At 36.1% G+C, this 26,633-nt stretch overlaps 1 protein-coding gene and 1 long non-coding RNA gene across 2 annotated transcripts in view; both read left to right on the plus strand.

Moving 5' to 3' along the window:
* The window catches only part of LOC118763899, a 23,810-nt gene extending 1,259 nt beyond the window's left edge, over nt 1-22,551 (plus strand). Inside the window, exons 2-3 of the long non-coding RNA XR_004999659.1 lie at nt 20,436-20,441; nt 22,535-22,551. This is a non-coding gene — a long non-coding RNA (uncharacterized LOC118763899). The remainder of the gene's footprint in view (nt 1-20,435; nt 20,442-22,534) is intronic.
* The window catches only part of LOC115213467 (b(0,+)-type amino acid transporter 1), a 188,890-nt gene that overhangs the window by 75,580 nt on the left and 86,677 nt on the right, over nt 1-26,633 (plus strand). The window lies entirely within an intron of this gene.

Consider the following 26,633-nt stretch of genomic DNA (forward strand, 5'->3'; position numbering starts at 1 on the left):
CATTTAACTGAAGGAAAGTGAAATACAACGAATAAAATAGATTGACTCTATACAATTGTTTCATTACTAATGCAATATGTAGTTTTACTTACACTTGCATCTATAAATCTTCGGTAGAGTTTGTCAGAAATGCAATTAATTAGATCGATTCGGGCGTCAAAAACACGAGCGGTCCAACCAATTACATTTTTAGTTATGTCTCAAATTCCGCGCCAAAAGCATGCCTAGACTCCATTGGAAACGTATGCCGCATCAAATAAAATATTGACTGCCGCGTAGTTAAATTTATAAAATTATAAATGAGGGTGAAAAATCGATATTAATTTAATAATACCGTCAATTTAACACCAAGTGGCTTAGCACAAAAAACTACGGAGGAAATACAAATTTATACATAAATTATTAGAGAGTTATCCACTATGTGGATAACTCTAGTGCTAAAAATAGCTCCGAAGCAACCACAGAAGATCCGTTTCCAACTAGAATCAACACACATTTAACTGAAGGAAAGTGAAATACAACGAATAAAATAGATTGACTCTATACAATTGTTTCATTACTAATGCAATATGTAGTTTTACTTACACTTGCATCTATAAATCTTCGGTAGAGTTTGTCAGAAATGCAATTAATTAGATCGATTCGGGCGTCAAAAACACGAGCGGTCCAACCAATTACGAGCGGTCCAAAAATAAAGATAAATACGTAGGTTGGTATGGGGAGCGAGGGATGAGAGAAAGAGAGAGATATTTAATCTATACATACATATATTTCATGCACAACATTGCATGAATCAGAATTTAAATAAATTTAAGTATTGCAAAGCATCACTTTTGGTAGACAAAGAATGCTATTGATCAACAGAAAGAACGGGAGGAGTCACATGACGGGCCACTTCACGGTTTCTTGATCGCTTCAATAGTATACATGGCTTCTCTCTTTGATCACTAGCATAGATTCGTTGATATGTAAAGCCCGATTTGCTTATTTATGTTTTTGACTACTCGTCATTAATTAAATATGTATTTATGCACAGCACATCATAAACAGGAAAATGTTGAAATAAATTTAAATATTATAAAACTTCTCTGTGGGCAAGATAAAAACGTAAATCTATGCTACGGTAAAAAGTGGAAGAGAATCTCCTGATTGACTTCTTTATTGTTTGTTCCTTCAAATGTATTAATAAAGCAGCAGATCTGCACAATTGCTTAGGGGGGAAAAGCTGAGTACGTCTTTACTGAGGAGCGAACAACGTCAACAAACCGTGAAATGGCCTATTTCTTTCCATATACATCAGGTGTGTAGTAAAAATGGGTTTATGTTTGTATCGTCCACAGCAACGCTTGGCAAAAACACACAGAGACACGTGTGTGTGTGTAAGCATGACTGCAGTCAAATGACTGAAACAAGTAAAAGAATATATATATATATCGTGTGTATATATATATATATATATATATTTATTTATTTATTTATTTATGTGTGTATATGTAAATCATAGAATAAATTTAGCAATCCTTACATGTAATTTTTATTTTCCTTTTTGCAAATATTACCCTGATGAGATTCATACCAATAAATATGTTTTTTTTTAATGAATTTATTAAAAGAATGGGATAGATAGGCAGATAGATAGTTTTACAGGCAAGAAATTATAAAAATTCCTCCGCTTCAAGCTTTTCTTTAGCATCAGCTCATTTCTTTCTTTTTATGTGAGTGAATGTGTGTTTGTGTGCATAGGTAATATACTTTTAACACAGAATATACGTAACCACCTGCCTTCGATTTCACCTTGAAAGTTCTCCTTGCACTGCCTGTACAAGCTCCCTGAAACAAGCAAAGATATAACAATCACTGTCTTTTGCACTATATAGTAGTTGTCTCTTCCTTATGCAGAGTCTGACCACCTTTTGTTCTTACATCTCAGATCCATCATGGGGTCTGGTGTGGCTTTTTAAACCAAACAGATTTTAAACCCACATAGATGGCATATCTGATCTGGACAACCAAGAGCTGCAGTTAAGTTCTGATCTTTGTGGATTTTAAAATGTCTTTTGGGACCTCTATTAGATTTGCAGACCTTATGGCATACACGGTATTGAAAGATGTGCACAGAGATATAGGCAGAGTAGTTGGTGGAGGTTCGCTTTTCATGGGTACGCAAATGAAATTTGAACCTTGCAAGAGAAAAGTATGGTCTCCCCCAACTGTGTACACAAAAAGATTGCTGAGATACATCTTCTCATTGATATATATATATATATATATATATATGTATACACACACACACACACACACACTCACTCAAACACACACACACACACACACACACACACACACACACACACACACACACACACATATATATATACATAACTCGATGATATTCTTAATACATTCCGGTAGATTCGTATATTTTCTCATTGAGGAAAAGCTACTTCTTTCATTCAGGTGTGTGTCCATAACGTACTCGATTCAGTCTAATGAAAGTCATGTATTCATAATACACATACGTTTGAAAGGAGAAATTGTTCTCCAATTCCAAAAGTAACAGCGATTAACATATTCAAGTTTGAATCTGCCGGAAAACATGAAAAATAGGTATGTAGGCCATCGTTTCATCGTCCTCATTCTCTCTACCCTGCAAATGACGATTTATCTCTCTCTCTCCTTATTTAATAATAGTAATAATGATAATAATGATAATAATAATAATAATAATAATAATAATAATAATAATAATAATAATAATAATAATACATATATACATATGATATATCGTTAGCCACTATATATATATATATATATATATATATATATATATATATATATATATATATATATATATGCATATATACATACATATATGTATGTATATATTCATATATGGGTACAGGACGTCGCAAAACGTAAACAACGTGGAATACGAAAACAAATTTGGGTAAGCAAACGAGAGAAACAATGGAAAGCAAGACAAGTAACATAAAGAACGACCCTTCATCAGTTGTCAGCTGTCTATGTACTCATTTCGAGCATTGAGCGACAATATGAAATTTCGAAAGGCAGTCGCTCCCGCGAAGCAAAATAAAGTTTGGCATTTGCAGAGAGTCAAAGTTGGAAACAAAAACAGGACAGTGGAGACATACAACAAACCAAACGAAAATAAACAAAGAGGGCCGTTAGAACGCTGGATAAATATTGTTTTTGACAAGAGAAAAGATAGAAGAAAAGACAGATTAGAATACGTGTGGTCTGTACGACGGACTGACGGAAAAGAAAGATGAGCCACGTTTCTGCTCCATAGAGGAGAATAGAGAGGAGAATGCGTTGTATAAAAATTGAAGAAAGATTAGAATAAAAATAAAATTTCTGCTGAAATGAATATCGACAATATCGAAAAGAAATGGATAGTTAAATACAGGACGTAAATCATTAATGCTCAAGCTTGGAAACAAATATCTATATGACTATATGAATGGCAAACTATTTCAATATGTGATCGGACACACACATGCGTCCACATACTCCCATACACATATAAACACACGCATAAATATATGATAGAAATATTGAACAACATGCGAATTCTCCATTCCTTTTATGGTGTGTTTATTTTTTCATTTTGGCTGGCAGCTGGTATAAAACAATTCATTTGCACTTGGATACAATAAACAATGTTTTCTCTACCATCTCTTGAATATCACAAGAATATAAGACTTCTCAATACGCAATTTTTTAATGAATTTTTTACGTTGAATGCATGCAAAATTTATCTATAGAATTACAAGAATTCAAGCCAATGTTGTCAGACTAACTGGCAAGCAAGCACACCTAACTATGAATATATATTTTTCCAAAGATGTTTCTAACATGATATATAGCACATTAGTTATTTATAATTATAAAATTTATTTCCACCGCAAATTATGCCATTTTTTTTAAGGTAACATAGTTGAATTTATTTTAGTATATTACTAAATGTTTCAGAGGTCACTAAGAGAAGAGCGAAGTAGATGCATGCATTATTTGAACTCAAAAAGTAGAAGTATGAGCTATCATATTGTTTCTACAATATCAATGGCGTGATATTTACAGCTTACACATATACAACGTGTGCATCGCATGGGTTTGCAATACACATACAACGTACTGATGGAATTGGAAGCACTCCGTCGGTTACGACGACGAGGGCTCCGGTTGATCCGAATCAACGGAACAGCCTGCTCGTGAAATTAACGTGTAAGTGGCTGAGCACTCCACAGACACGTGTACCCTTAACGTAGTTCTCGGGGATATTCAGCGTGACACAGAGAGTGACAAGGCCGGCCCTTTGAAATACAGGTACAACAGAAACAGGAAGTAAGAGTGAGAGAAAGTTGTGGTGAAAGAGTACAGCAGGGATCACCACCATCCCCTGCCGAAGCCTCGTGGAGCTTTTAGGTGTTTTCGCTCAATAAACACTCACAACGCCCGGTCTGGGAATCGAAACCGCGATCCTATGACCACGAGTCCGCTGCCCTAACCACTGGGCCATTGCGCCTCCACACGTACTGATGAAGCTCTCTCTATGTATATATATCTCAAAATAATATTTGAAATAAAACTTTTAAATAATTTAATTAAATAAAGAATTTGGCAGTTGGAGAACTATTACATCTATTGGGAATAGACTATATAAAATATGGTATTGTATAGTTTGCTGAAACACATGCAGTGTATACAGATTAAGAGATTAAATAGGAATGAATGGGAGGATAATTCTTTCGGTTTGCTATGTTAATCACGGAAAAGGCTGGGTACAATTCAATTAAGGAAGAGGTATATTATTAAAGAAATGGCTTACGTATGTATTGGTGAATAAAATTATGTGAATAAAAAATGTATTCTAACCGAAGAGCTATCATATGACGTTGGAAGGTGCCTGCAATAGACGTGGATCAAAAAAGATTAAAGAAAATGTTGTTAAAGCAATAAGAAGCCAATCACACAACAAAAATTATTTAAAACCAAGAATAGTTAAATAATCACAATCAATAAATACTATGTCCTATATAATTTGCTGGCTGTCCTGTTTTAAGTACACTGCTCAATGACGTGTTAAAATCACAATATCCCACCCCAAAATACAACTGAGATTGATCCAACACCAGCATAGAAGATTCTACACAAGGAAATATTTAATTTACTATGCAACTCCACCTCAGTATTATTGTAGCTTTAATCGCTAATTCATTCAAAAACATATTTCCCATCTCGTAATTTTAGCAATTAGAACGTAATGCTGATATCGCACTATCATGCTTTATTTGGGTTTTAAATTCAGCCAAAACATCTATTATTATAAAATGGAAAATCCTATCTTTTGCCCAACCCTAAACTAGCATTAAGGTACCCCATCAGCACATCACCTCAGAATCATATCAAATTTTATTTTCCAAACTCCATTTCCTTAATGGATACTCAGAATTAGTCCAAGCTTAAAAACATGAGATTTTAGATTAATAAAATATTTTAAACCTATTATATTTCTGAATAGGTAATGAGTTACACATCCACATTTTTTGTGTACTATATCAGCACGTCTCGACTAAAATTTTCTTCATGCTATATTCTTAATTCATTATATTTTCACTTAAGTAAGCACATTCAAACAAAATTTATCAACGTCTCTTAATAACAGTATAATATTTCTAAGACTGTATGAAAATCTATATGATAGTTAATAATTAACCCCAAATTTTGATGTTGCAACCACACATGTCAATCTATTTATTTAACTGTTTTAGCCAATATTCAGTTTTTTTTTTTCACCCCAGTTCATCATCATCATCATCCATCATTTTGAATCTGGGTTTTGTCCCCGTTTACGGGGGTGGCCGGATCTACTTCAATGCCATAACAACCACCCTCATACCATCTCGCCATCTTGCTCGGTTTTGGTCGTCCTTCCTTCTCAAGCCAACCCTCCTTATCTCCTCCTCCACCTGTACCCTCCACACCTTCCTCGGTCTACTTCGCTTTCACTGTCCATTCACCTCAAACTCTAGCACCCTCTTCAGAACATGCTTCCTGTTCCTCCTCAACACATGCCCATACTGCCGCACTCCATTCGCCCTTGCCAGCCGTTCCACTGATTCCGCCAACTCCAGCATCCCCATCAAGTCCTCAGTCTTCCTCTTATCAAACAGCCTCACGTCACACATTTCTCTCACCATTGCTTTCTCAGTCCTTCTCAAAATTGCCATCTCTCTCTCTCACAAACACTACGTCTCACTCCCATACAGCATTGCAGCTCTCACACAGCTCCTATAGAACTTTCCTTTCGTTTTCAATGAGAACCTTTTCCCATATAATAACTCTTCACATTCCTTGAACTTCACCCAGTCAAGTCTCGCTCTTGTTGTCACAGCTGCTTCACATCCACCACTTATATCCATCCTGTCTCCCAAATAATAAAACCCTCCACTGTCTCCACCTCATCACATAGTGTTTCCATTGACTTCGCCATTCCTCCAGCTCCTTTCTCACATCTTGCACGAGCAAACTCTCTTGCCTAGTACTGGTGTCACCCTCTTCATTTTCGTACATCTACTATGAATTCATTTCTCACACCTCGTACACAACACCACATTTGCCATTACCCTCCTCCTACATACACCACATGGATCCACCTTACTCACTGACACTTCTCCTTTTACCCCTACTCACTATCACCTTTGTCTTCCCGAGGTTTACCTTCAAACCCTTCCTTTCAAACGCCTCCTTCCATTTCCAAAATTTCTCCCTCAACCCCTCCGTCGTTTCACTCATCAGAACAAGGTCATCTGCATACAGTATCTTCATTAGCAGTCCCTCTCTTGCACTCTCTGTCACCACATCAACCACTATTGCAAACAACAATGGTGACAACACAGATCCCTGATGCACACCAACTTTCAACGCAAACTCCTCCGGCAGCTCTGATCCAATTCTCACTCTTGTCTTTATCCCCTCATACAAACTAATCACTGCTCTCACTGTTACCTCTAGTACACATCTTTTCCTCAATGCCCACTCAATCAGCTTCCTTGGAACCCTATCAAATGCCTTCTTTTATTTCGTTATTCCTCCAGTTATATTTATTAAATCATTAAGTTAATGTTTTATCTCCATTTGTCATATTTTTATTTCTATTTATTCTAATCCTCTCAGATTTTACATTATAACAATTTACATTTTAACTTCTCTTTCATGTACTCACTTTTACACATCCATTTATATTTATCTCTTTCCACGCAGAAGGTAGCAGAAAGATTGTTTTTGTTTGTGACTCTGTTTTTATCAGATATTTAAAATTTAACATTTTCTAATACTTTAGAATCAGTTATATACTTGATAGATTTCAATGCATTTATTCCACATATTTTCTTTAATTTGATATAATATGCTTGATTTATACTTCTGCTTAAGTCCACTGTCAATAAATAGCAAATTGCTTTCTGTAACAAGTAACTTACACACATACAGGTTATTAATATGATAAAATATCGTAAAAGACAATATTAGTTTTAACCATTATATATTTCTCTTTTCCACAATCTTTCCAAGAATAAGAATCTCGGTAATAAGAATCGCATTCTTACCTAATATATTGATTTCCTCGATGTCTTTCATACATCTGTGTGCATATATACATATATGTGTGTATATGTGTATATGTACGAATATAATATACAAATTTACAAATGTAAAAGATATCAGTCGCACAGACATTGTGTGTGTGTGTTTTGTTTACACTTTCATTTGCTGCGCGATGGCGTCCAGGAAAATCCCCTACCCGACGCCTAGTTTTAAAGAACACAGAATGTCCTAGACCAGGTAAGACACCTCACTCTGAAATTATCGAGAATGGTGCTTATCGATATTTTGCCTTTATTGAGACTCGTGCTCGGATCACCTCGAAATGAAATGCAAAGTTGTTCTGGGACTTATATACAAACAAAATGAAGTATACGCGGATGCTCTGCAGCGTAGTATCGAAGACGCGTTATGTCTCTGAGCAAGACACTATTTCACGTTGCTCCAATCCATCTAGCTGGCAATAATGAGTTGTACCTGTAATTCAAAAGACCAGCCTTGTCACAATCTGAGTCACATTGAATCTTCCTGAAAGCTACGTCAAGAATACGCCTGTCTATGGAGTGCTCAGCGACTTGCAAGTTAATTTTATGAGCATGCTGTTCCGTTGATCGGATCAACTGGAACCCTCGTCGTCGCAACCGATGGACTGCCAGTTTTTTTTACACACACGCACGCACGCACGCACGCACGCACACACACACACACACACACACACACCACACACACACACACACTCGCGCGCGCGCGCACACACACACACACAGGCGGCGAGCTGGCAGAAACGTTAGCGCGCCGGGCGAAATGCTTAGTGGTATTTCGTCTGTCGTTATGTTGTGAGTTCAAATTCCGCCGAGGTCGACTTTGCCTTTCATCCTTTCGAGGTCGATAAATAAAGTACCAGTTACGCACTGGGGTCGATGTAACCGACTTAATCCCTTTGTCTGTCCTTGTTTGTCCCCTCTATGTTTAGCCCCCTGTGGGCAATAAAGAAATACACACACACACACACACACACACACTACAGGAATATATTCCACTCCGAAGGTAACTGTTCGCTATAACAACTAAAATGGATAATTTTTAATGGTGAGCAGAGGGTATAAATCTAATCTTAAATTTTATTCACATTTATAGTTTCTTTTACAACATTCTTGTGAAACTTTTTTCTTGAATTAGCTGCCATCATAAGTCGAGCCATTCTCACTTCATTCACATTTAGAGCACAGACACTCAAACACACGCATGCACTCACGCGCACACACACACAATCACAGAAAGCATGTATATAAAGAATTTTGTCGGATTTGTATTATAACAAGTTAATGAAAATGATCATTAATATCCACAAGGATTTTAGTAAATACAAATATGCGAAAAACAGCTTACATAAAACAAGTTAATTTATTATATTAGCTTTTCTAATGATCATTGAAAATATATCTTTCTGTAACGAATTATTACGTGTGGTTAAAGTATTTTTCCATATAAGTCTTGCAGAAGAAAACAAAACTGTGTATGTTAAATTTAATTCCAATGTCATAACTGCTCTCCCGTATTCTTAAAAAGCCTTAAAAGGACCCCTGTATTTCAGCTAACAGTCATACAGAACATATGGTTTGCTCATAAAAAGACATGCACTTTTCACGCTTATTTTGGTATTACTGTCAAATAGCAGCATGGGCCATGTCGACAGATAAGAGTACATGTTATATCTTCAAGATACAGTGATAGCGACATTAAAATAGTAACAATTATTACGATAATCTAAATGCATTTTTCTAATGTACTATAGTCTAATGTGTTATAGTACAACTATATGAGTTTTCTTTCGTTTACAGGAATGCAATTTCGTTATCATTTCGCCAATAGTTTACTGTTTATTTTGAGTTGAGGTAGAGAATAGTTTCAGCTAGAATTGACTTGAGATTTGAAATTTCAGGAAAGATCTCACCCATGAAGATTACACTCCATTCGAAATATTGTTTCATATGAAAAACAACACCACGCTGGAATTTACCACCCAGGAATTTATTTATTTGACATATCATCCTTATAATCACCAACATTAACATCACCGTCGTCCTTGTTATCATCCACGCTAGCATTATAAACGGTAAAGCACCGAATCAAATAATAATAATGATAATATAATAATAATAATAATAATAATAATAATAATAATAATAATAATAATGATAATAATAATAATAATAATAATAATAATAATAATAATAATAATAATAATAATACCTTCTACATTGGGTACAAGGCCTGGGGAGAGGTGGAGTCGGTTACACTGGCACCCACTACTTGACAGATACTTATTTGACTTCTTTTTATCTAAAAGAATCAAAAAATGTTCCTAAGCCATAGGGTCATAAGGCCAATTTTCCGGATTCTGTGACGTATAAAGTCCCCCTCTTCACTGACCGAGATACTGGTCCATTGCAGGATTATTCCTTTTTGTCAGCTGAGTGGTCTGGGGCAACGGGAAATGAAGTGTCTTGCTCAGGTTAATAGGATGAACTTTTAGCTGTCTGGTAGTTCTAAATAAAGAATTAGAACTTAAGGCTTTTCAGGAATCGTTCACAATGCGTGAAAAATATTTCAGTTTCTGTACATGTTTATGATGGCTTGGTTTTTAAATGAGGACACGCAGACTTCATTAGCTTTTTAAAATATATTGTCAGACAAAAGTATAAGAAATATTTTATTTCCTTCTGAACAGGGATATGGTAAAAAATACCATTCCACCCTGCGAAATAGAACATTTGACAGAAAAGAACACATAGCGGAAAAATTGGGTAATGAGCGCAAATACAAAATAAAAACAGTAATAACGTGAATCATGTTAAAAGGCCTAACACGCAGGAGCTATCTTATATATTTTACTTATTTCACTTATTGCAAACGGCCATGCTAGGGCACCATCTTGAGGAGGTCAGTCGAGCAAGTCGACCATAGTACTTATATAAGAGTGTATGCATGTATGTATGCATGTATACGACGAGCTTCTTTTGGTTTCTGTCTACGAAATCTTTTCACAAAGTTTTGGCTGACCTGCAGCTATAGTAGAAGACACTGCTCCAATACACCGCGCAGCGGGACTGGACACAAACCACATCGTTAAGAAGCTAGCTTCTTAACCACACAGCTACGCTTGCGAGGAAGATCTAAGAATAGGTTTCAAAGGTGGTAATCATGAACATTATATTTACCGATGGCTAAACTTCATGATAAAATTGCAATAACAAGAAAAGGGTAAACTTAGCAAATTTAATGAATGCAAATATGAATCGTGGAGGTGTGCGGCTTATTGGTTAGGGTGTTGGACACATGATCGTAAGATTGTGGTTTCGATTCACAGAACGGGGGACGCGTTGTGTTCTCAAGCGAAACACTCCATTTCACGTTGCTCCAGTTCAGTCAGTTGATAAAAATGAGTAATCCTGCGACGGACCAGCGTCTCGTCCATGTGGGAAATATATACGCCATGGAAACCGGGAACCTGGCCCTATGTGGCTCTTTAATTTTTTGAACACGAATCATGTAATATAAAATAATATATGTGACAGCGGTTGTGATTGCAAACAAAATGGATTCACATTCAGATATACTGATATCGGAATATCGAAACCAAAACAAGATGGAAGTCAGTGTACTAAGCTTGAACTTTTTTTATCAGCTCTAAAGGATGATAGGCTAAATCCTGAAAAGCAGGTACTACGATGCTTGCTGTTCACTAACAGTGAACTAAGGTAACACCCCTTAATTTTCGAGCACCATCCAGAGTATTCGAGCGGTTCCAAGCAGTGCTGTTTTCTGCAAGTGCTCCACTCTTATCACAGCCTCCATTTGTTCCATATATTTCTCAAGACTTTTACACACGTTTCCCAGGGCCCATTCACTGGTAATATGCCATACAGTTTCACTATTTTGTTCACAAGTTCTGCACTTATCATTTTCTATGTGTTGTCTATTCTGCACTTGAAATATTGGTTCTTAGTGCTTGCATAATATAGTATGTAAAAATGCTACAGAACCATTATTATTGAAAATAAAAAGTATAGACGTGTGTAGGATGGAAGATTGCAAAGATAAAGCTCTGTACAAGGACTGAGAATAAATGAAGCTGAAAATAGGTGGATAAAGAAAAGAATGCATGGACAACTTCATAGGGATGTTGAAGATAAGTCAGACAGAGAAAAAAGATGGTTATGGATGACTAAAAGTGATTTAAAACCGGAAGCGGAAGCTCTAATCTGTGCTGCCTAAGAGCAAGCACTAAGAACCAATTATATCAAGTACAGAATAGACAACACATCTGGAAGTGATAAGTGCAGAATTTGTGGACAAATTGTGGAAACCGTATGGCATATTACCAGTGAATGTAAGCCACTAGCGCAGAAGGAATATAAGAGACGTCATGACAGTATAGCCAGGGTTGTTCATTGGACTAATAAACTAACAGCGTAGTACATCCCCAGCGTTAGAAATTGTGCAAAGACAATATAATAATAATAATAATAATAATAATAATAATAATAATAATAATAATAATAATAATAATATTAAGGTGGTGAGCCGTCAGAATCGTTGGCACGCCGGGCGAAATGCTTAACAGAATTTCGTTTGACGCCACGTTCTGAATTTAAATTCCACCGAGGTCGTCTTTATTTTTCATCCTTTGAGGGTTGATAAATTAAGTACCAGTGGAACACTGGAGTTCGATGCAATCGACTAGTCCCCTTCCCCCAAATTTCAGGTCTTGTGCCTATAGTAGAAATTATTAGTTTCCAAATATGTTATATTTTACGTATTATACTTTACACTATATACATTGTACATTTATACTCCCAAAATGAAAAACATTTTTCTAGTTGATAGTACTGATCATATTTGGTCTAAAGTTGTTGTTTGCTTGAAACGTTGCACTCATATCGTGTTTTGAACTATTCAACAACTATGACGAGTGAGAGACAAATAGAAAGGGAGAGAGAGAGGGTGAGAGGAGAAAGAGAAAGAGAGAGGAAGAGAGAGAATATAAGGGAGGAGAGGAGGAGGAGGAAGCGGAGGAGGAGAGAGAAGACAAAGAGAGGGACAGATGAAAGAAAAAGATACTGTGAAAATAGTGAAAAGATAACGTGTTTGAAATATCTTCAACACAATGTCAGTACATATATACATGCATATATACGCACTTGAATCGAAATAGAATTAATTATGCTCTTGTTAATCTTTAAAGGTCAGCATAAACTAAACAACACGAAACCAGTTTAACCACAATATTTTGGCGACATCTGATTGCATGCTTGTTCGCAGTAGTCGGCAAGATAATGATTTCAGAGAAAAATAGTACAAAGAGCAGTGGCAAGTGAGAAAAGATGTCATTTGAAGCACAGTGCCGTTTACTCATGTGGTACAGTGAATATATAAACTGAAATTTATAATTTCTTTTCGGCCTCCACCTCTCTCTGCCACCCCCTCTCTTTGCTGCTCCCTCCCTCTCTCTCTCTCTCTCTCTCTTGCTCTCTGCAGAAACACACACATGTATTGATGTGTATATTTAGATAGATAGATACATATGTACATACAAACATATATACACGTATATATATATATGTACATACATACATACACACATATACATGCATACATATATACATACATACATACTACATACATACATACATACATACATACATACATACATACATACATACATACATATATACATATACATATGTATGTAGATATATATTTTTTTTTTAAATATAAATATATGAAAGAATGGAGTTGAACAACGAATTAACAAAATTCCTTTATTTTCGACATATGTTTCGAAGGCTGCATATTCCTAATTGCGAAGGAATAAGGAATATATTATGCCGCTTTCTCATCAGGAAAAGCAAGGAACTTATGTCAACATCAAGATGCACAAAAAACTTTTAGATGACATGTATGTATGTATGGATGCATATACATATTCAAGAAATATTTTTAAAGTTGTTAACCTTTTTTTCTTCTTTTTTTTTGTCGTTGGACAAATGATAATATATACATTTGAAATATTGGAAAAAACGATTGGAACGTTTTAAATAAGGTTGCTCACAACGATGTTAAGAAGTTGTTCATCATAAAATGAACAGCTTATGGCTAGACTATACATACATATTCTTTTCATCTTTTGCCTTTCACTTATTTCAGCCATAAGACCGGCACAATCTTGAAAAATTTAAACGATAAAATCGATCCCTGTTCTTCTTTTTAAAGTCTGGTACTTATTCTATCGTTCTCTTTTGTCATACCGTTAATTTACGAGGACATAAAAAGCTCAACACCGGTTCTCAAGCAGTGCAGAGGAGAACAAATAAAAACATAAAGATACACATACAAACTCATTCATACATATACACAGGGAAGCAAATACATGTTTTATTGGCGTGGGTGTGGCTGTGCAGTGAGAAATTTGCTTCTGAACCACGTGAATCCGAGTTGAGTACCTCACTGTGGGACTATATACTTCTTCTATAGCCCCACCGACCAACATCTTGTAACTGGATTTGATTTCTCTATCTATCTATCTATCTATCTATCTATCTATCTATCTATCTATCTATCTATCTACCTGTCTGTCTGTCTGTCTGTCTGTCTGTCTGTCTGTCTGTCTGTCTGTCTGTCCGTCTGTCTCTCTCTCTCTCTCTCTCTCCATCCCTCTCTCCCTCCCCCTTCTCTCTTTCTCTCTCTGAGTGTGTGTATATATATATATATATATATACACACACATATATGACGGGATTCAAGACAGTTCCCGTCTACCGAAATCGCTCACCCCGAGCTATAGTAGAAACACTCATCCAAGGTGCAACACCATGTACTGAACCCAAAACCATGCTGTTTCCAAGTGACCTTCTAAACCAAACATGCAGGCCTACACATATGTATACTGACACACACACACACACACACACACACTACGCACAAACAAACGCACATGCACACACACACACACAAACACTCATTACACACACACTCATACATATTTGATTAAATGGGGTCCATTAAGAATCTAGGCATATACATCAAAGTGAAGCACGCTACAGTTGATGGTTAGACAGAATTAGGCAAATCAGACAATTGAGTAATGCATTATCATAATGCGACATGCATCGATGAAGGGAAATTCTCTGTTGTTTGGTAATCCGCTACTCTAATAGTATCCAAAGAAGAATATATTCTTAAGTTTGGCATTAAAAAAAAAAACTTAACAAAGACAATGAATGAGTTATCTGGTGTTGCTAGAATTGTTTTATTAAGATTCTTTATTGTGAGGTTGCAAGAATAACATCCATAACAATATATAATCAGGTTTACCAAATGTACAAGCGAGCAGACATGATGATTACTCAACAGGTCAACAACATGTGAATTTTCGAGTTAAAATTACCAATATTTAAGAAACACAAAATTTGACTATAAGTAGTAATGAAGAGGTGGTTATCAGAATAAGGCTGTAAATTATAGAATAGGTAAAAGGCATATTTAATCTAATGAGGTTAATAAACTTGGCGACATCGCCCATAAAAAAACAGGTACTGGCAAAACAGAATTATATACCAGCAGATACCGGACGCCAAGCATGACATTTGACCCAATCAAAACATTTTTAATGTCAGCTGTCAAAATTCTTCTAAAAAATCTTTTTTCTGTGCTATTTTGTTTAGTACATCAAAGGGGTAACATGATCAATAAATTTGTGTTGCGTTTTCATTTCCTTAATTCCTTTTTGTTTTAAAGTGCACCAAATAATTAGTGCAGAACTAATAGAATATTAAGCTTTAGTTAGGAGTGATCCAATTACTTATTATTAAGAGAAAATAATATTAGACAAAACGCAGAAAATAGCGAAGATCGTCACGAAATTTCAGAGGAAAAGGAGGGAAAATGAAGGGGAGGAAAGAAAAAAAAGATAATTAATATGTAAAGATGGCAATAATCACAGTGTCAACAATTCTAACCAATGAATACATGGATAAAAATAGAGAAAGCGGACAACGCAGTTGGCGGGAAGATAACGTTGACACAAATACATGTGTATACTAGAATAATAAAAGTTCTTCAGATAATAAATCAGATTTAACATAAAAAATATAAAGGCTATTTGAATATCGAAAGTTAGGTCGTTTATCTAGCTGTAATGAAGTTACCAGGCGAAAGGCTAGAATAAATAAAGAAGGTAAAAACCTAGGCGATAGTCGCATTAAAACAAAGAAAAAATAAACAAAACCGGAAAACCATGAGTCCCATTTTTACTTATCAATATTGTCACACAATATTTTGAATAATGCAAATCACTAAAAATCATGTAGGTAAAGTAGGTAGGTCGGATTAATGATAATTATGTGGAGTATTAAGAAAATGTTATAAGAATTCGTAAAAATGAGAAAAGGAAGTATAAAGGTCATGCATGTTAAAAATTATTTATAAGAATTATAAAAAATTGTAAAGGTGTTAATCAGTTTAAAAGCAGATTAATTAAGGTTAGTGAATTATAAATTTACGCCTGTTTTGTGTGTGTGTGTATGTGTTATGGTAAAGACTCCTTCGGTCACGAATGACCATAGGATTGCACCTAGAAAGTTCCCCGCCGAGGTACAAGTCCAGGCAAAGTTGTTTGTGGAAGACCAGCAGTCGTCCATACATACCAGTCTTCCCTCTCCATGCCAACCGAACCTAGCTTTGAGTTGTGTTCTTGAGCAAGACACTTTGTTTCACTTTGCCCCAGTTCACTTATCTGTAGAAATGAATTGCAACGTCATTCGTGCCAAGCTGTATCGGCCTTTCTCTTTCCCTTCGAAAACATCGGTTGCGTATGTATCTCTCTAATGTTACTAAAGCTACTGTGAAGTTTCATTGAAGACGGGCGAAAACTTTATTACGCTCCGGGTTTTTGTTTTTCTTTCTCTGACGTATTTTCTTGTAAAGCATGCCTTGGTCATGTCATAACAATATTTAACAATTCCTATTCTTACTTTGCTCTAAAATTTGTGTTCTCCGAGTCTTGATAGGCCACGTTTGGTTTTGTCCTTTAATTAAAATCTAACCAACACTTTATTCCTACCAAACAAACACACACACACACACACACACACACACAACACACACACACACAGATATACACGCACAAATACATGTATGTATGCATGTATATATGTATGTATGTATTCATCTATGTATGTATTTATGTATGCATGTGTACTTGTGTGCGCTCGTGCATGTATATATATATATATATATATATACATACACACACTTGGACTTTGAAGGAAGTGTTAAGGTGTGAGCAAGAGTGTGTAGTTAAAATGTTCAGTCTCCAACTATGTCGCTCTGGGTTTGTTCCCATTGTGTGGAATTTTGAGCAATTTTCTTTCTCACGCGCTCTTCCCCTTCTCTCTTTCCTTCACTCATATATACATTACACACACACACACACACACACACACACGTACATATGTATTGATATATATGTATATATGAATGAGGGCATGTTCAAATGCCATAGTCTCACTTTGTTTAATACATTATGAGTGAATTTTAATAGACAATTTTTTTTATCTAGTGATTGCATGGACAATTTCAGTTAGTAATGCATTATGACCTCTAAGAGGAAAAAACACTCATATTTATAATGTAAAAATTCGTTCTAGAAATTTGAAAATCTAATGCAGTTGCTTAATACATCTTTCCAAAATACTTCAGTAAAGTTACCACTTGGTAGATGTTGCCACCTGAAGAGGCACCTTCTCTTCCTGCCCACCATTGATTTTTCGGCATCCTGCACCACATCAAAGAAGGCAGACAGTATGAAGTACAACAAAAGTAAATGAAAATCGAGACCTAGAATTTAACACTGCCATGTACAACTAAGCAATATTCCCCATCAAAAATATTTCTACAGCTCATAGCTGTCAAGGATCTTTAGCAGTGTGAAGGACCACTTTCAGTATGATAAGCGCTTGGAAAATCGACGGAGCCATCGGGCAACACTTGAAACACTATATCCATCAAAAGGAATACTCTTAATTCTAGATCAGAAAAGTTTATACATAGACAGAATAACTGGCGACACCTAACTCCGCAGAATAGTTTTTATCTATCTATCTATCTATCTATCTATCTATCTATCTATCTATCTATCTATCTATCTATCTATCTATCTATCTATCTATCTATCTATCTATCTATATATCTGTCTGTCTGTCTGTCTGTCTGTTTGTCTATCTATCTATCTATCTATCTATCTATATATCTGTCTATCTGTTTGTCTGTCTATCTATATATCCGTCTGTCTGTCTATCTATCTATCTATCTAGCTATATGTCTGTCTGTCTGTCTATCTATCTATATGTCTGTCTGTCTATCTGTTTGTCTGTCTGTCTATCTATCTGTCTGTCTGTCTGTCTGTCTATCTATATATTTGTTTGTCTGTCTATCTATCTATCTATCTATCTATCTATCTATTTGTCTGTTTGTCTATCTATCTATTTGTCTGTCTGTCTTTCTTTCTTCCTTTCTTTCTGTACATACTCGCGCGCGCGCACACACACATATATCTTATGCTTTATAAAACATACGCGTGTTTCGCTAAATCGACTACCTGGATAACATCTTTTGTAAAAACATTACATAATCTGATTAATTTAAATATGTTGTGTTTAGCAAAGAATGCATTGACTGGCGTCAAGGGTCAATATATATTCCCATTATGCAGCTTACCAACATCCATGGAATGGACGAGTCAGGGCACTGAGTAGCAGGAGAGAAAGAGAGGGAAGAAGGTTGTACGCACTCAACCATCTTCGTATGTATTCAAAAGAGAGAAGGAGTGGAGAGAAAAAAGGGATTACCACAGAGTAATGTAAAGAAGACAGCCTCAGTACCACCTCGAACGCATCTTCAACGATGACAATAATGATAGTGAATGCAGCAGCAGCAGCAGCAACAACAACAATAATAATAGTAATAATAATCTTTTCTACTATAGACACAAGGCCTGAAATTTGGTGGGATGGGGATAGTCGATTTCATCGACCCCAGTTCTCAACTGGTACTATTTTATCGACTCCGAAAGGATGAAAGGTAAAGTCGACTCCAGCGGAATTTGAACTCAGAACGTAAAGACGGACGAAATACTGCTAAGCATTTCGCTTGGTGTGCTAACGATTCTGCCAGCGCGCCGCCCTATAATAATAATAATATAATAATAATAATAATAATAATAATAATAATAATGATGATGATGACAACGATTTTGATATGATTATGACGATGATGATGATGATTTCAGTGTCAACCATTACAGATAACAATACTATGGAAACACCGGTAGCACACCTTAGAATGAATCATGAATGAGATAGAGTAAATATATCTAAATCTACGACTTTAGAGGTTCTTAAACAACCTTGACCTCATCTGATCGTTAGGTCAGTAAAAGAGAGAGAGGGGAAAGTACTAGAGAGCACTTTTATGTACAATTTATGCAGTTGTGTGCATGTATTTCTGTGTAAACATTAGTGTCTTTATGAGTGTGAGCATAAACGCAAGATGATGTACATATCTGTATAAACATCACGGTTTGTTTGTTTGTGTGTATATGAGTGTGTGTGAGAGAGAGAGAGAGAGAGGGAGGGAAAGAGCGTGCGTGCGTTTGTGTGTGGTGTGTATGCATGCTTGTGCGAAAGAAAGCTATGGAGGAGCATGTAAGAGCCGAGAACAAATATTAAAAAATGTCACATAAGAAATAAACTTCATGGAATGTATCTGTTATCATTATTGTGTCAAATGAGACTACACGTATTTCTCGATTCTCAACAATTGGTTTCTTTCGTTTTAAATTTTAAATTCTTTTATTATTTTTTATATATTTTTATTTTATGTTTGTTTATTTATTATTTTCTTTCTATTGTGCTTCACACTCTTGTTTAGCTTTGGGGCAGAGAAAACGAGAGAAGTTTCATTCTAGATTACATTTGTCTCTTGTAAATAACATGGGAACGTTTCAGATATTCAAGAAGATATTGTAAAAAATATGAAGCCAACAGCGCATTGTTAACATATATACACCAACAAGCATGTATACGTTTACGGATTCATACACACTGCACATACATACATACATACATACATACATACATACATACATATATTCATACATATTTTTATTTATTTATCTATCTACCTATCTCTCTCTTTCTCTCTCTATATGTGTGTGTATTTGTATGTATGTATGCACACACACACACATAAATACGCATACAATTCCAACTTTTCATAATTTGTTGTTTTGATGTTTCGTTACAATTCGTCAACTGTGTCTCTGTCTGTCTGTTTGTTTATCTGGGCTTGTATACAACTTGCTCTATCACTCCCTTACCTATCTATGCACACACACATACACACACACACACACACACACACACACACACACCACACACACACACACACACACACACACACACATATATATATATATATATATATATATTATATATATATATATATATATATATATATATACTCGAGGGAAGTTCATTAAAGATTTCCGCTGACCCACTTTCCAAGGACTGGGATAAAGGAAACTTGCAAGACATCACCAATGATGACATACTTTCCCATCGCTTTATGCAGTTATTAAGACCTCGTCTGTAGAAGTCGGTAAGCTGCATCTGGAGCCAAGAATTTACCTCGGAAAGTTCCTCATCATCGGAAAGGTGCTTCCTCTTCAAAAAAGACTTCATGTTTGGAAAGAGGTGGAAGTCAGATGATGCGAGGTCGAGAGAGTAAGGGGGGATGAGGAAGGAATTCATCGCCATAGAAGTGTGCTTTCATCTGAGCAACATGTGCATTGTGAACTGGGGCGTTTTCTTGGAGGAGGCGGACTCTCTGCTTTGATGGCGTCCTGCAATTTCTGCAGCAGAGGAACATAATACGCCTTGTTAATTGTGCTGCTCTTTGCCAGAAAGTCCCTCATCACTGCTCCGCGATGGTCCCAAAAGACTGTGAGCATCACCTTGCCTGCTGAGGGTTGGACACGAGCCTTCTTTGGAGATGGTGATTTATTAAGCTTCCATTGCTTCGACTAGACTTTAGTCTCAGGATTATAGTGATAAACCCATATTTCATTCTGTGCCATAAATTTGCCGAAAAAGTTATCGTTTTCTTGGCACATTGCCAAAAGAGCCTGGTAGTAATTGACTCATTCCTGCTTCTGAAAAGTTGTGAGCATCCAGGAAAACCATCTTGCTGACAACTTCCACTTGCAGACAATAGGAATAGTTTCTACCAGTGTCTGAGCACATTTGAACTGGAGATGCCAGTGCTTGACTACGTCGTATGATGGTGCATTGTCAACTTCTTTCATCTAATCGAAAATCGCTTTTGGAGTACGACTTTTCAAGCATAAGAACCTGATCACTGATCTGCTTTCAACTACCTCCATTATAACACCTTAGTGCGCTTCAGCAGCTGTAACAGACAAACGAATGCTAAGGGAAAACTGCAATTTACAATGTGACATGTAGAGACATGTATGATTATACCTGTACAAGTTCTGTGTCCTGCAATAACTGGGAGTCAGGGGAAATCTTTAATGAACACCCCTCGTGTGTGTGTGTGTGTGTGTGTGTGTGTATATACAGAGGGAGATAGTGAGAGAGAGAGAGGAGGAGAGAAAGAAAGACTGAGAGAAAAAGAGAGAGAGAGAGGAGAAGGGAAAAGAGAAAGAGAGAGAGAGACGGAGAGACGGAGACAAACAGGTAGACAGACAGACAAGCAGACAGCATCAGATATTTGTGATTACAATTTTAAAGGTCCATTACTGGTAGACGACTCGATATAAAGCTACGCAACTTTGCTAAATTTTGACTTCCTTGTTTCTCTTTCAAACGTATTTATAGAATCAACCAGGCAGATTTTGATCTAACAAAGGAAATACGACGTTCCTGTAGCTCTAGACACCAACCATACGGACTCAGAAATTGATGGTGATTTTAACATAGTTGGCCCCTTTGTGTTCAGGTTCGAGAAACTAATGGAGGCCTCTTGAAGGGATGTGTTACCCGAGGTGAACAGAAAGAAACATTGTCAGCAGACTTTGTTAAGAAAACCAAGTTTGTCCAGCATGTTCAATATATCATCAATGGCAACCCTAGAAGTGTAATAACGACCGTCCCCGAGCAGTTCCAAGTAGCGAATCCCCTGCTAGATATGTGATATATCAGGACATCATGTGAAAGTCATATATAAGAAGAAAGAGAAAAGGCAATATCCAGCAAGTCCCGGAAAATAATGTGTGAACCGTTTAAAGCGTTTGTTAAACTAGCTCGTGCACCTGAGAAACACATTAGGTTCTGGTTCTTCTCTCATAGGTAAAATTTCGACAAGAACCAGAATGTATGCTGGAGGAACGAAAATTAGTTCTGCGTAGATACCACACGGTACTTACAAGGATATTCACCAAGTTTCCTTCGTCTCTGATGAATTGATGGTCATTAGTCACGAGGACCATATCATGCCAGTCCACATCTTCCTGCAGAAACTCCAAGTTAGTGCTACCGATTCCTGATATCAAAGGGTTGGATATGGTAGACAAGCTCTGGATAGAGAAAGATCCGAGAGTTAGAGCCACGGTGTTACAGCAGAAATCCTCTCCCTCACACCAGGCCTTTTCATTCCAACAATGGCCGACCGAAATTTTACACGCCCATATAACAGAAGACTTATGATCTTTGTACATTCATTATTTGAACCTCCTATCCTGTTTCTTCGTCAGTTAGTGATCATAGCCCTGAAATATTAAATCAACAGGTACAAATATCTACTATGAGCATCATTATTCCGTCTAAAAAAGATTTTCTTTGAAATACTTTATCATCATTTTATTAGGAAATTAAGGTGGTGTGAATTTCCTCCGTTCACGAAATGATAATTTCAATGAAATGCCTACTTATAAATATACTTTGCTTTTACATTTTAAGAAGAGCGAATGACTGACTGTTTGGAATGTTCGAGAGAAGTTAACTTCAGAGAGACGGGAGGATTTTTGTTTGTTTTATACGCATTCTCATACGCACATTCACACACGCACGCGCACGTATACACACACACACCACACACACACACACATGTACACATACGTACATATATATATATATATATATATATATATATATATATATATATATATATATATGAGCATAAATACATGCACGAATGATTGTACACTCACACGTATATGAATATATGTTTACAATTATATTAAAATGTCTGTTGATGATACCAATTATCAGTATTTGTTACATTAACATGATTTAAGTTGGTCTATTAGCCACTGCAGAATTTAAAGATTTTAGAATGATTATTTTTACAATTATTCTTTTTTTATAAATCAATAATGAAATCACTGCATCCAATTGAATGATTTGTCACTTGTGCATTGCAATTACTTAGACACATCTTCATTCTAAAGTTATTTCAGATTGAGTTGGAAACTGCAATAAATTAACAAATGTAGCATAGTAGAGCCTGCAGGGAAACCAATACACGCTGTGCTTTAATTAGGTACATCAAGGCAGAAGATAAGCAAAATAATGCAACGACAGCATGATACTAAATCGCTTACATTAAATTTTAAAAATATCTGCTGTTGTTGTTCAGCCGTTCCAACCACTGATCATTTGTTACATATGATAACTCGTGTTCGTTCTTTTATAGCTTCTTGTAGAACGGTTCTGCAGTTGCTTGAGTAATAAATTACAAGTAAAATCCTGTAGTTCTGCTGGAAAACTGTCCCAATTTGAATAGTCACTAGAAGAAAGAATATGGAGAAACTAACAGGGAAATGGGGTATCTGCATAAAAAGATGTTATACTGCTTGCGATATGTATATTATATTTCAGTCAAGTATTGCAGAACTGGTATAATCTCTGTAGATTTCCTTCAAAGATCTAGTTTTAATTATATAGGGCATCACTTGTAGAGATTGACTATGCATCATCTGCACATGTATGTGCAAGCTTGGGTAAAACATTTTGGAAGAATCTGACGGCTACACATGCATGTAAGCTTTCTCTCTATGACACCATGCTTGTCCAAAAGAAATGGTACGGACTGGAATCGATACAACTTCGCGCAAACATCGTCGCAGAAGTTGCAGCCAGAAAGCCCTGAACTGAAATAGGTACCATACTGCATCTGACCGGATCTTCTAAAAGTCCCGCTAATCCACTGCCCTAGACTGGTAATCTTTTTATCGATCCCAAAAGATGAAAGCAAAGTGAGATATGAACTCAGAGCGCAGAGGGTAGAGACAAATACCACGAGGCATTCTATTCAACGCTCTGACGACTTTGCCAGTTCGTTACCATTTTCATCTTTATTGTTACGACACAAAAGGGGGATGCTAGAATCGTTATAACATCGGATAAAATGTTTTGTTGCATTTAGTTTTTAATTACCGACAGTATCGATTAAGCCTCATTCTGAGTTTAATCAAAAGACAAACTACCAGTTAAGTCGGTGCCGTTGTAATCAGTCAAACCAATACTCTCAATTGTAATCTTATGCAACTAGACTTTATCAAACAGACTAACATTACCAATTGTCCCTTGTGTAGCTTTAGCCAAGTTCACTCTGTTCCAAGCATTCTAATTATTTCACTAGACCCAAGACAACCTTTCTCCCTCACCCAGTCTCACATACCCTGCACTCCTTCTCCATTGAAAAGTATACCATCTTCCAAAAATACACCAACCGATTTCCAAATAAGAGTTCTGTAGTACAAAGCTAGATTACTTATGTAAAATGTAAACTGTTTTTTGGAAAACAAAACATAATTCATTTTTTCGCTGGAAATAATAGCTTAAAGGCTTTCTTGTTCAATAAAAACACATTTTAACTTTTTTTTTGTCGCTAACAATGTTGCGAAGCAAAATCCACAGCCTCTATTTCCTATGTGTTCCAGAATTTTCCATAAATATATACTGTCTAACTTGACCTCATTTAACAATCATCCGATGAGATTATTTGGAACGTATTGTCTTCTTCATAAAGTGTATCTCATGAAATATATCTCAAGTTTCTCAATACCAAAAGCAGCGAGTTGGCAGAATCGTTAACGCGCCGGGCGAAATGCGTAGCGGTATTTCATCTGTCTTTATGTTCTGAGTTCAAATTTTGCCGATGTCGAATTTGCCTTTCATCCTTTCAGGGTCGATAAATTAAGTACCAGTTGCGTACTAGGGTCGATCTAATCAACTCCCACCTCGCCACTCCCCAAAAGTTTCAGGCCTTATACCTAGAGTAGAAAAGAATCGTTAACGCGCCAGAAAAAATGCTTACGTTTGAAGCTTAAATTCTGCCCAGATCAGCTTTGCTTTTCATCCTTTCTGGGTAGATAAAACGAGTCCCAGTTGAGTAGTGGGTCGATGTAATCGACTTGCTACCTCCACTAAAATTTCTGGTCTTGTACCAATAGTAGGAAAAAAATTCTCGATACCATACGAAAAGCATCGAATTTATTGCAGTTTCAGATTTTGCTAAGTTTGTTTCTAAGTGTCTAATTACAGTCAATGTGTTGCCGTGAGTGAATAAATATTTTTTTAATATGCATTCATTCGAAATTAGTAATCTGTCAGTACAATATAAAAACTAAATATTGAACTATTTTAATTTCAAGCTGTGTTGGTGGAATATTTATAATTTTGTTAACGGTTTCAAATTAATACAACTATGCAAATTTGCACATCAAGTTGTGAATTAAATTAGCAAGTTTCAGTACATTCATTAACTGCTCTTCAGTTACGACCTTAAGATAGTTTTTCAAAGTTTCATTTACACAAGTAGCCGGGAAAGGCTCTTTTCCTCATCTATAATTAATTAGAAAGGAATTCACTTCTCTATATTTTCCGTTTGGCTGATTGGCCAACTTATTTGGACCATTATCGCTTCAGCTCTTTGATTAAACAAATTAATACAAGTACGTATGCATGCATGCATGTATGAATGTATGTATGTATGTATGTATGTATGTATGTATGTATGTATGTATGTGTATGTATGTATGTATGTATGTATGTATGTGCGTATGTGTGTGCGCGTTTGTGTTTTTCCGTTTGTGTGAGCACTTGCAGGTGTGTATGTATGTACGTATATATATAGAGAGAGAGATGTATATGTGTACATACATACATACATACATACATACATACATACATACATACATACATTCTTACATACATACATATTAGATATTAGGAGAACACTCTGATCTGGTTATCTGATGAGATGGGCCCATTTTGTACACCTACGATACTGTAAGTCACATGGAGTTAAACTGATATTGAAATTTGAATGTAATTCTTACCAAACGTGTTGAGTTTATATATATATCTTTAAATATAGACAATTGTGTTGAGCTCATATATATCTCTATATATAGGCAATTCGAAAAATAAAAATAACTAAACAAAAGTCAAAAGGATGTACACAAGGCGTTCAGTATAAGATGGAAAAAAGAGTGGGTATATAACATTTCGAGCATGGGTCTTCGACACAAAGAGGAGAGGAGAAAATCCGGAGAAGCAAGAATGTCCAAGAAAAGCACGTGTGGGTACGTGGCTGAAATGACCGGAAGTAATATATACATAGAGGGGTTGGACAAAATAACGGAAACACCTTAAAATTCCAAACAAATTTATTTTGATATGGGGTAGGTCCGCCTTTGGCAGTAATTACAACTTGAATTCTACGAGGTATGGACTCGTACAAAGTTTGAATTGTTTCCAAAGGGATTTTGTCCATTCTTCAGTTCTTGTAGTGATCATGGTGGAGGATATCGACTCCTTACTTGTTTTTCTAAAATGCACCATAAATGTTCAATAATATTGAGATCTGTGGACTGTGGTGGCCAGAAAAGATGTTCAACTGCAGATAAAATGTTCCTCGTGCCA

The sequence above is a fragment of the Octopus sinensis genome, linkage group LG6 (genome assembly GCF_006345805.1).
Source record: "Octopus sinensis linkage group LG6, ASM634580v1, whole genome shotgun sequence".
NCBI classification, from domain to species: Eukaryota; Metazoa; Mollusca; class Cephalopoda; order Octopoda; family Octopodidae; genus Octopus; species Octopus sinensis.